Raw genomic sequence first — 11,887 nt, forward strand, 5'->3', positions numbered from 1 at the left:
TCAGACACTGTACAGGTGAACTTTAAAAGTTATTTTAATCACATGAAGATCAAGGATCGTGAATGGGGACTGGCGACCTACGTTGTAGATGAGGCCGACTCAGATGTCTTTGTAGGGGTGGCGGCCATACGCGGAGCGATAATACATCTTTACCACGACGGATCGCACGAAATGCTCCTCTCTGGAAAGCTCGACCTTGAGGAGGAGCAAAGGAATTTATTTCATGAAAATTAAGTAATAATACGTCACGAAATATGGGTCGAAACAGAAGAGGATGAGCCGAACGAATATCTAGAATGACAAAATTTGGGACGCCCGCGTTGCAGAAGGTCCACGTCATGGATCCACACTCACTAAGCTTTGGAGTCATTTCGTTTCTAGTTGATGATGATCCCTGCATATTTGTGCCATCACCGATGCGGTTTTTGGACGAACTAAGTGGCGCCTTATATTTATTGTGGTGCCTGTCTTGGCGCCATGTTGTTAAAAAAAAAAAAAAAAAAAAAAAAAAAAAAAAAATATATAATATATTATATAATATATAATATAATATATATTATATATATATATATATATATATATACATACACACACATGAACCTACCGTTAATAATAATAATACATGAAAGATGGAATAATTCAATGCAGCATTGATATCGATAAATAACAACCCTCCCTAACCAGGAGTGACCTAGGTTCGAGTCCTGGTCAGGGAGGGTTGTTATTTATATATATACATATACACACATGCATACAAGTGTGTATGTGCTCGCATGTGCACTCGCATCTCGTATGCTTGTCATTTCTTGTGTATGAGTGTGTATGTATATGTGCACACACACACAAACACATACACATAAAAAAAAAAAAAAAAAAAAAAAAAAAAAAAAAATATATATATATATATATATATATATATATATATATATATATATATATATATATATATATGTATATGTAGATGTAGATGTAGATGTACATCTACATCCGTGTCTACAGACACACACACACACACAAACACATAAAAAAAATGTCATTTCTTGTGTATGTGTGTGTGTATGTAAACCGACACCGACACACACAAATACAAACCCAAAAACCCTACCCGTACTCACTCCAAGAGCACACAACATGAAAACTACAAGTATCATGCTGTGACCACGGCGGCTCAGACATGAACCTACCGTTAAAAGAAGAATATATTTATATATGTGTGCGTGTGTGTGTGTGTGTGTGTGTGTGTGTAGTGTGTGTGTGTGGCGTGTGTGTGTGCGTGTGTGTGTGTGTGGTGTGGTGCGTGCGTGTGTTTTGTGTGTGTGTTTGTGTGTGTGTGTGTGTGTTGGAGGTGTGTGTGTGTGTGGGGTGTTTGTGTGTGTGTGTGCGTGGTGTGTGGTCGTGTGGGGTGTTTGGTGTCTGTGTTTTAATATGTGTATCTACAGTATATGTAGTATGTCTATGGTATGTATGTGTATATTATGCATGTGCCTGTGCGTTATATGCATATGTATGTATATGTAGAGTATATCACGTGTTATATTGCATTTCCTTCCGAACACTGCTATACTAACATTTTAAGCATGAAAGTTTTAAGATCCATTATTTTCACTCGTTTAAATTAGGAATTGTTAATTCAAATATCTTCTCCCTTGTAAATTTAACTATTACCTTAATATCGGGAAAACGTTCTACCCCAAGGTTTTAAATAGGTCCTGAAAATCCTCATGATGACTTCAGTTAATTTTTTGCTTTCTTGGCATATGTTATCAGTATGGATAATCAATCAAAATACAAAATGTAAATCCTTTGAAGATATTTTCTCGTATTAATATATTTCATATCATATTTCAATTCATATCAGATCATTCAGAAATCAATTGTCTGTGTTGACATATGCAGGATTTAATGTTCATTTACTGAAAAGAGGAAGTGATGACAGGGAAGAGTAACAACGAAACACTAAGGCTATTTTCTTGCCTTTATTTGGTTAAATACTCTACAACAGATTTAGTAAAAAATAGAGAGCAAAGTGGCATAAAAGGCGGCAATGGACAGGCTGATTCTTCTTCTCCTTCTTCTCTCCATCCTTCTCCTTTTTCCTCCCTCCTCTTTCCCCTCTCCTCCTCTTCCTCCTACTCCTCTTCCTCCTCCTCCTGGAGCAATGGGGGGGCTCACCAGGTACTGCCGAGGGGCCGGAGCGGCTGCAGTCTCTCTGCCACAAGTAGAAAAATAGGTAGGACCTCAAATTACATGACGTATATTTTAAAACGCAAGCAAAACAGTGAAAAAAAAAAAATTGGTCCACACACAAAGAGATTTTTTTTTTCTTTTTTTTCGATAGGTCATGTTTGAGCCGTCGTGGTACAGCATGATACTTAATTGTAGTTTTTATGTTTGTGATGCACTTGGAGTGAGTACATAAATATACAATAATGACGCTACAATTACAGTGAAAGATAAAATACATAACTTCAGTAAACATAATAATCACAGTAAAACATACGTAACTCCACATAAACAAACAAACAAAAGAAGAAACAAAAACAATATAATCAAGGCTATGCTAACATGAAAACATAATTTCCCTTTGACCTACCTCTCGTGCGGCGTTGGTCGAGCGCACGACTCTGCCGTGCCTGATGTCTGCGGGGCGAGGCAGGTGGAGCGCCTTTTCCCCGGACACGGCAGAGTCGTCGAGTAATCTAGTTGTTTCGTGCCTGCATCTCAGCCTGCGCCTCCTGCGCCGCTTGAGCCCAAACTGCCTCCTGTGCAGTTTGCATTGCCTCCCTTTCCTGTCTCTCGGCTTGTTTCTGCAGATCAAGCCTATTCTTCTTCACATTCGTCTGGAATGAGAAAAGAGAAAAATAATATTAAGAGAAGACAATATTAATGCTTTAGGATTTTGAATCACAGCGACAATATCTGTGAAAATAAGTTAAAAACGTCTAAGTAGTATAAATAAGGATAATATAACAATGGTGATTGTGGCAATATATGTAGTGGTAACGAAACTCATACATACCTTCTTCTTAGCTGTTCGACTCCATTCGCGGTTATATGCTAGCTATAAAGAAAAAATATATATGCTTAGAAAAACAATAAAAAGTAAAATCCTATGTGCACAATTTATGTATGATTCAGTATTCGACATCTTTAATGAATGAAGAATAGTAATCAAAGAAAACAAATTAAGCAAAAACAGTGCAAGCGAAAGTAATGTACAATGCACGACAGAATGATAGGCCCTGTGACTGAGAACGTTCAAGGACGTTTCTCCCTCGTCGATGGGTGCCGTGTCAGATTCTGACATTTGGGGTCACAGTATGGTATCTTTCACGGGTCTGTCAGTTGTATCATCTCAACAGGTCGCAAATTCACCCTGTCTGGGCCCGTGACTTGGTGTGACAGCCGTTGTCGACCCCCTTTCTTTGCCACCCCCAAACTCTTCCAGTGATGGCCTGATACTCTAATGCTTTCTTCCTCATAACATGTCAAAAAAAAAAAAAATTGTCGCTCGTGGATCACTTTTAACTCTAACCTCGTCTGTGCTTTTCTTAAGACCTCTTCATTGCTAACCTTTTTTCAGCCATGATATCCTTAGCATCCATCTCAGAATCCACATTTCTGCAGCGACTAATCTTTTCTCCGTTGCTTTGCTGATTGTCCAACGAAACACTTGGGTGAGGAGTGTGCTCCAGGCATTTCAGAGATCTGATTTTTGTTTGTAAATTGATGACTTTAGAGGTTAGGATGTTTGCCATTGATTTGAAGGCTGTTTTCGCAATCCCAATTCTTCTGGGGATTTCCTTTTCTGATTTGATGGATGGAGTTGTCTACCTGCTTTAGGTTCTTTCCATCCACGTTTATTGAGCATTTTGGGATTATTTTTTTCTTGCAGATTACTTGGGTGAAAGATTTCTTCTGGTTGATTTCATGAACAGCTTTTTTTACTCTCTCTTGTAACTATATCCATGATCTTCTTGAGTTGATCTTCAGTCTCAGCAATGATGGCAGTGTCGTCTGCATATCTTAAATTATTTATATGATCCCCCTATTTTAATACCGTTTCCATGTGTGCAATGTTATTCATTATCGACTCAGCGCACAATGAGAAAAGTTCCGATGATAGTACACAACCTTGTCTAACGCACTGGAAGAGTTGAGGGTACCAAAACAAAGGGGCGACAACGGCTGCTCTGCACCAAGTCACTGGCAGACAGCGTGAATTTGCGACCTGTTGAGATGATTCAACTGACGGACCATCGTGAGAGACACCATACTGTGACAGCCAATGTCAGAATCTGACAGGGCACCCATCGACGACGATGCGTTTAACAGACACCAAATACACTCCGTAAATTAGTCTTTTCTTCAAATTTTTCGAAAAAAAAATTTGCCTATCATCACGCACAATTACACATCACTTATAAATAACACTTATGCCCTCACCACTTCTTGCAACAATCCCTTTCCCATTGCGGAAGGCTGGCGGAACCACACACGTGAAAGAGCGTGAACAGTAGCTTACTGTGTGGACGCCAGGCGCGGACTGCCACTTATACAGGGTAATGATTAGGTCATCAAACTTATTCTAGAGCCAAATATGGCATTACTTCAGGAACAGTCACCGCGAGAACAATGTGATACCATCAGCTGTTTTCAGAAGCTTTGTTTACATTTATACATTCCAGCGCAGGTATACACAGATGTATGCGAGAAGAAAGGCGAAATCAAGGAGAGAGAGAAGAAAAATGATCACTATCGAAGTTTATTAGCTCTGTTATGCAAACTACGTTACTTTCAAATGTCGAGTTCTTGAAAAAAAAAATCATGATAATAAAACAGGTTTACCAAGAAGTAAGGCAAGTCAAGGGTAGATGGACAATATGTAAAATCAAATACATATTCGTATGTTTCATGTGTCAAGCCAGGAGAGGGAGAGGGAGGAGAGAGAGAGGAAGGAGAAGGGGAGGGAGAGGGGGAGAAGGAGGAGGAGAGGAAGAGGGAGGAGAGAGAGCGGGGGAGAGGGAGAGGGAGGAGAGAGCGAGGAAGGAGAAAGGGAAGGAGAGGGGGAGAAGGAGGAGAGGAAGAGGGAGGAGAGAGAGCGGGGGAGAGGGAGAAGGACGAGAGAGAGGGGGGGGAGAGGGAAGGAGAAGGGGAGGGAGAGGGGGAGAAGGGGAGAGGGGAGAAGAGGAGGAGAGGAAGAGGGAGAAGAAGAGGGAGGAGAGACAGAGGAGAGAGAGAGGGGGGAGGAGAGGGAGAAGAAAGAGGAGGAGAGAGAGGAGAGAGAGTGGGGGAGAAGGAGAAGGAGGAAAATGGGAGGGGGAGGGAAATGGAGGAGAAGAAGGAAGAGAGAGATGGGGGGGGGAGAAGAAGGAGAAGGGAGGAAGAGAAGTAGAAGTAGAAGAAAGATGAGATGGGGGAGAGGAAGGGTGAAGGGAGAGGGAGGAGAAGGAGAAGGGGGAGAGGGAGAGGGAGGGGGAGGAGAATAAGGATGGGATGGAGAGGGAGGGGGGGAGAAGAAGAGGGAGGAGAGGAAGAGGAAAGAGAGGGTGAAGAGGGAGACGAGAGGGAAGGAGAGGGTGAAGGATAGAAAAAGAGAGAGGGAGAGAAAGGGAGGGAAAGGAAGAAAAGAGAGAGAGCGAGAGAGAGAATGTGTATGTGTATTGGTTTGTGTGTGTGTGTGTGTGTGTGTGTGTGTGTGTGTGTGTGTGTGTGTGTGTGTGTGTGTGTGTGTGTGTGTGTGTGTGTGAGAGAGAGAGAGAGAGAGAGGAGAGAGAGAGAGAGAAGAGAGGAGAGAGAGAGAAAAGGGGAGAGGGGAGAGAGAGAGAGAAGAGGAGAGAGAGAGAGAGAGAGGGGGGGGGGGGTTGATGGAGTTAAGATGGGGAAGGGAGAGGGGGGGGGTTAATAGTATTCCTAGACACAATAACAACACACTGAGTATAAAAACTCAAAACAATTAATACATTATAGCATATTTTCATCATTACCCCCATCACTAATTTATACCAAAAAGCGTAGTATGCATGAACTCGTGAATTCTAACAATAAAATGCTGTCAGAGAGAAGTCTCAATATTTATTAAACAGTGCATTCTTGGTTTGCCCAAAAACCGTAATGTTTTCCCAAGGGACCGATTACCTAACCTGCAGAACTGTATATAGTTTCAGTGCTTTTAAATTCCATGTACATTAGATATGCAATATTACTTTGGCATCTTTCTCCTCCCTCCCCTCTCTCTCTCTCTCTCTCTCTCTCTCTCTCTCTCTCTCTCTCTCTCTCTCTCTCTCTCTCTCTTCTCTCTCTCTCTCTCTCCCTCCCTTTCCCACCCTCGCTCTCTCTCTCTCTCTCTCCATACTGTTTTTGCTTAATTATCTTTTATTTATATTATTCAGTCATTAAAAGTGTCGAATACTGAATTATGCATAAATTGTGCAGATAGTGATTTTACTTTTTATTGTCTTCCTAAGTATGAGTTTCGTTACTACTACTAATATTGCCACAATCACCGTTGCTATGTTATCCTTAATTTATACTACTTCGATGTTTCTATTTTTTTGTTTTCGGCAGAGATGAAAAGCAGCCGCTCCAGTCCTCGGCAAGGGTTGTCGAGGCAGAGCGTCCATGGCCCCCCTTGCTCCGGGAAGGAAGCCCTTGGGTGGGTTAAGCGGCGTCGCCCTGACATCGAACTGGCGGGGAGGGCGAGGAAGGAGGAAGAGGAGGAGGAGGAGGGGGAGGAGGAGGAAAGGGGGAGGAGGGGAGGAGGAGGAGGGGGGGAAGGAGAAGAAGGGAAAGGGGAGGAGGAATGGGAGGAGGAGGCGGAGGAGGAGGAGAGAAGGAGGAGGAAGTAAGGAGGAGAAGAGGGGAAGAAAAAAAGGGGGACAGAGAAAAAAGGAATTAAAGAGGAAAGGGGGAAAGGGGGAAGGAGGGGGAAAAAAAGGAGGAGAAAAACGAATTTTAAGGCGGAAAAAGGGGGAAAAAGGATAAAATAAAAAAAAAAGAGAGAAGGAAAAAAAGGAAGGAAAAGAGGGGAGGAAAGAAAGAGAAAAAAGTAAGGAGAAAGGAAGAAAGAAGGAGGAAAAAGGAGGAAGGGGAAAAAAAGGGGGAAAAAAAAGGAAAGGAGGGAAAGGGGGAACAAGGGGGAAAAAAAGAAAGAAAAAAAGGAGAGGAAAGGAAAAGGAGGGGAGGGAAAAGAAAAAAGGGGGAAAAAGGGCAGAAACCCCCTTTACCCCGTTTTCCCCCCCCCAAAAATTTACCGGGGTTTTTCTCCTTTCTCCTTTTTTCCTTGTATTCTACTTTTAAGCAACTTTTACAACCCCAAAAAAAACGGCCCTTTTGCCCCGTTAAAATTTCCCGTAGGGCATTAACAAATTAAACTACCTCTTAAATTTTTAATTTTGAACAACAATTATAAATATTTAACAAACCATTCACTGTATAAGACTTTTGAAAAAAAAAAAAAGAAATATTGGTTTCTTGAAATTTTCCCCCAATTTCCCTTTTGAAATAACATTAAATCGTCAAGCAACAAATGATTTTTTGTTGAATTTTTGTAAACCCCAAACCCAAAGAGAAATTTTAAAACGGAAAAAAAACTTAAAATTTAAAATTTTTTTTTTAAAAAAAAGGGGAGGAGGAGGGAAAAGAAAAGAAAGGAGGGGGAAGGGGAAGGAGGAGGAGGGGGAGGAGGAGGAGGGGAGAGGAGGAGAGGAGGAGGGGGGAGGAGGAGGAGGAGGAGGAGGAGGAGGAGGAGGAGGAGGAGGAGGGAGGAGGAGGAGAGGGGAAGAAGAAGAAGAAGGAGGAGGAGGAGGAGGAGGACGCGAAGAGGAGCAGAATGTCTTGCCCGTTAGGCCCAGTCAACCCGCGCACGCATCATCACTCACGGGAAATCGTCAACCAGTCCCTTTTCCTTGATATCGTAATAAAATGCAATCACTTTTTCCATATATATCGGAATTTGATTACGATAAAAATTTACCAGTACGTCTCCCAATGAAAATTCGATTATTTCCTGTGAATTATTAATCTCTGAACATTAGAATAATTTACTATAATTAATCTTCCTTGTATTCATAACATTTGACCAATAGCATGAATAGCTTATTTGAACATTTACCAGATCACTTCTTTTCATAATACATTAATCTGTCAACCATCTGTTTTAAATTAAGAAGTTGATTTAGTTCTTCAGGCATGTTGAATAATAATTCGAAATTCTTAAAGTGAGATCTTTTATGATATCTATGACTAACAGTTACCAAGACAATTATAAGCCATCATAGTTTCACTATTTAACTTGGGTACATCAATAAAGAATGTAATACTAGTGATTTTTTAATTACATTCATATTTCATCATTTATAAAGACATTAAATCATGTCAGCAGTAAAATGTTGAAGATTAAGTAATTTTGATTACAGTATGAGTCACATGTATTAAATACATTATATACGTAGAGATAACCGTGAAGGATTTCCACATCTTTTGTTTTGTACCATATCCAATTGATAACTTTTTTCCAAGTAAGCCCAATTAACTACGCCATTGGGATTTTCAAGCGACTTATTTTAACCTTTGGAGAAGTTCCATATTAAGGCTGTTCTATCACCGTAGGAATCTTTAATTAACAATTCTACATTAAACGGAGGATATATAAACAATTCAAAAATCATCATAACATATACGTATAGCACTAACAATGAATGCATATATCACATGTATATACACACAACAGTGCACTTACATATACTTTTGGAGTTTAAGGGCACGGTATTAACCATGCCCCGAATTTTGATTGTACAAGTGAGAGGTCACCTGGTGTCACATGCATTCGTCCTCTTGCGGTGGCAAAGAACTCCTTCGTCAACCGCACCACAACCCGCAAAAGGAAAGAAGCAGCTGTGTCCTATACGTGGACTTCGATGGTCTCTATGCCACATGATCGCCCTGTGACAAGGCCGAGTTCACTGCAGCGGGGTTAACTTGTTGTGTTTATTCTTTGCAACGTCCCCAGGTTCATTGAAAGGGTGTAAAGAGGTCCCCGCCACCACCCGATTGCTACGTTCGGAAACGAGTGTTTGGCGTAAGGGGGGGGGGGCGTGCAGGGTCAGATGAATCGTGGAAAGGAGCGACTGTAGTGTGCATATGTGTGTGTGTGTGAAGCGTAGTTATGCAAATGAGCTGAAGTGAGGTAGGCGTGGTGGCAATCCCGAGGAGAGGCGTGCACAGATGCTTCATCTATACTTTCGTTGTTTTTTTTATTGTTTGCCTTTTAAACTTTAGAAACTGAAGTATGTATAAATGTTAGTCAGCCTTCCTTCTTGCAAACAGTCGGGGACTTATCAAGAGAGCACTATTAAATTATCTCTTTATTTTGTAAAGCCAAATATAAGATAGAACATAAAACGAAACACGAGCACAGGAAAACACAAACGCTAAAGCACAAGACAAAAACAAAAACAGACATAAAACATAGTAAAAAAAAAGTAGAAAGAAAGAAAAAAACACTAAAACACAAAGAACCACCTCTTACGTAAAATGTGACCTGATCACTTACCTATATATCGGCGAGACCACCATTATCCTGCGCACAACCATAGATTCCGGCACTGCAACTCCTGCAACTCGAGCTGGGACTGCCTGAAGGACCTGGGACTTTGGTTCTCACAGGATTTGCAACTAAAAAGTCTTAGGACCACTAAGATATTCTTCTTATTATAATTAAAATGTTTTAAAAGTGTTCAAAAATGAATAAATGTTCTGTGAAATAAAATAGTAAAATTAAGAAAAAAAAACATCGTGCACAAGTGCATATCATAGTAAAATAAGTTCATAAAATTGTAAAAAAATGGAAGATGTAAAATATTCAAAATGAAATTATGATAACATGATAATAAATAAGATTAATAAAGTTTAAAAGTTTCTTTTCAGTTTCAGTTTCTCTTTGGTGGTCTATTTCTGATACGGCAAAGGTTCGTCTAAAACATGATGTAAAAATGTTTATCAAATGCACACACAACTAACGTAAAACAAATGAAACACAATCACAGGAAACGCAGCCGCGCCCGTGAGACGCTCCAGGTGCGCTTCCCGTTTTCTGTTGTCGCAGCCTCCTCGCCGCGACGGGCATCCTCACCCCCGGGGGATAAAAGCAGGGGATTTGGGCGACCTCGGAGGCGTACGAGGCCGTCCTTCATCTCGTAAGGGGGGAGACGGAAGGCATATGTGGGGGACCGTGGGAGGAAGTATATACAGACAGCCCACTACAAACTAAGTACAATGAAAGCGGCGATACTGGGCACTAGATAGTGGCTGAATTAAAAGTACAGACGAGCTGCCTCTCCTCATTCACCACATGAACATCAGAAATCAGGACATCCGTATAACAAGCATCTCCTAGCCCCGCAGAACAGACGCGTACCAGAAAAAAAAACATCACACCCGCAGAAGGATTACCTCATTCTGCTTAAACATATACACCTTCTACTTGACTTCGGAGGAGGGAGGAGGAGGAGGAAGAGGAGGAGGAGGAGGAGAGGAGGAGAGAGAGAGCTATGGGATGGAGGGGCAGCGAGTGTGTGAAGTGTACGAATTCTCCCAACGTGATTATTTATCGCCTTTTATTCACGAAAATACTAAGGCGCGTCGTGAAACCGCTGATAAAGAGTAACAGTCGTGTTTTGAAACGCTCTCAAACAGTGTATTCCGGCGGTGTTTAGTAAACCCTCTGGAAAAAAAAAAAAAACATACTAGCATGTGCAACGCGTCATTTCTGAAAGAGATCAGAAGCCCTCTCTTCAAAAGACTCGCGACCCTTGCCCCTCACCGGGTAATAACAAGGCTTCAACCCGTTAACATGAATTGCCACAGTGCATTGGATTTACCCTCTTGGTACTGGCTAAGCTGAAGTTGTGTAAACTAAAACGGAAGTTGTATAACTTTTATTATAAGTTTTAAAGGCTCATTACGGAGATTGGGTGAAGCTTTGCTACTCCGGTACCGATAGCTATACTCTCTCTGTGGAGACATGATAATGATAAAGAATTATCAATGTCTCCTTTAAAAGACTGGAAAGACTCTTCTCATCTTAGCCACGACCATCCCTTGTACGATCAATTTGTCAAGGGCAAGCTCGGATTATTAAAATCTCAGACGGAGGAGGTTCCCCTAAAAGAGGCAAAGTGTCTAAAACCCAAGTCTTATTCCCTACTCCTAAATAACGATCAAATATCTGCGGGTGCAAAGGGAATCGGTCGATCTCAGAAGAGAGAGCTGAAACACGACAAAGTCCGTCGTATTCTTTATAAGAAACAGACGCATTTATTTAAGCAGGTGAGCATCACCAACGTAAAAGGTCAAATGACAGGAGGAGGAGGAGGAGGAGGAGGAGGAGGAGGAGGAGGAGGAGGAGGAGGAAGGAGGAGGAGAGAAGGAGGAGGAGGAGGAGAAAGGGGGAGGAGAGGAGAAGGAGGAGGAGGAAGAAGAGAGGAGGAGGAGGAGGGGGGAGGAGGAGGAGAGGAGGGAGAGGAGAGGAGGAAGAGGAGGAGGAGGAGGAAGGAGGAGGCGGAGGAGGCGGAGGAGGAGGAGGAGGAGGAGGAGGAGGAGGAGAGAGAGAGAATTGGCGCCCGCCGCGCCAACCGATGAGGGAGAGGAGCGGACAGATGAAGGAAGCCTGAGGCGATAGCAGCAACAAGGGAGGAAAGATTCAATAATTTATGGAGCGAACGAGAACATCTCCAACTAAACTTCCCACCACCTGTGGGCGGCAACAACAGCAAGCGCCGTGAAGCAACGTTATGCAATAGCAACAACGGCGACGACCCCGATCAACCCAACCTCGAAAGCGCAGAAAAACACAAACTGGAAAACCCCTCTCATGCAGCAGAGGGAA

General features: G+C 42.0%; 1 long non-coding RNA gene across 1 annotated transcript; it reads right to left on the reverse strand.

Annotated features, from left to right (window-relative positions):
* Nucleotides 1-2,353: 2,353 nt before the first annotated feature.
* Nucleotides 2,354-11,408, reverse strand: LOC119599006. Its single transcript, XR_005231049.1, has 3 exons — nt 9,554-11,408; nt 3,020-3,061; nt 2,354-2,840 (listed from the first exon to the last, which is right to left on the reverse strand). It is a non-coding gene; the product is annotated as an uncharacterized LOC119599006 (long non-coding RNA).
* Between the last annotated feature and the right edge of the window lie 479 nt (nt 11,409-11,887).

This window comes from Penaeus monodon, chromosome 42 (genome assembly GCF_015228065.2).
Source record: "Penaeus monodon isolate SGIC_2016 chromosome 42, NSTDA_Pmon_1, whole genome shotgun sequence".
Lineage (NCBI taxonomy): Eukaryota > Metazoa > Arthropoda > Malacostraca > Decapoda > Penaeidae > Penaeus > Penaeus monodon.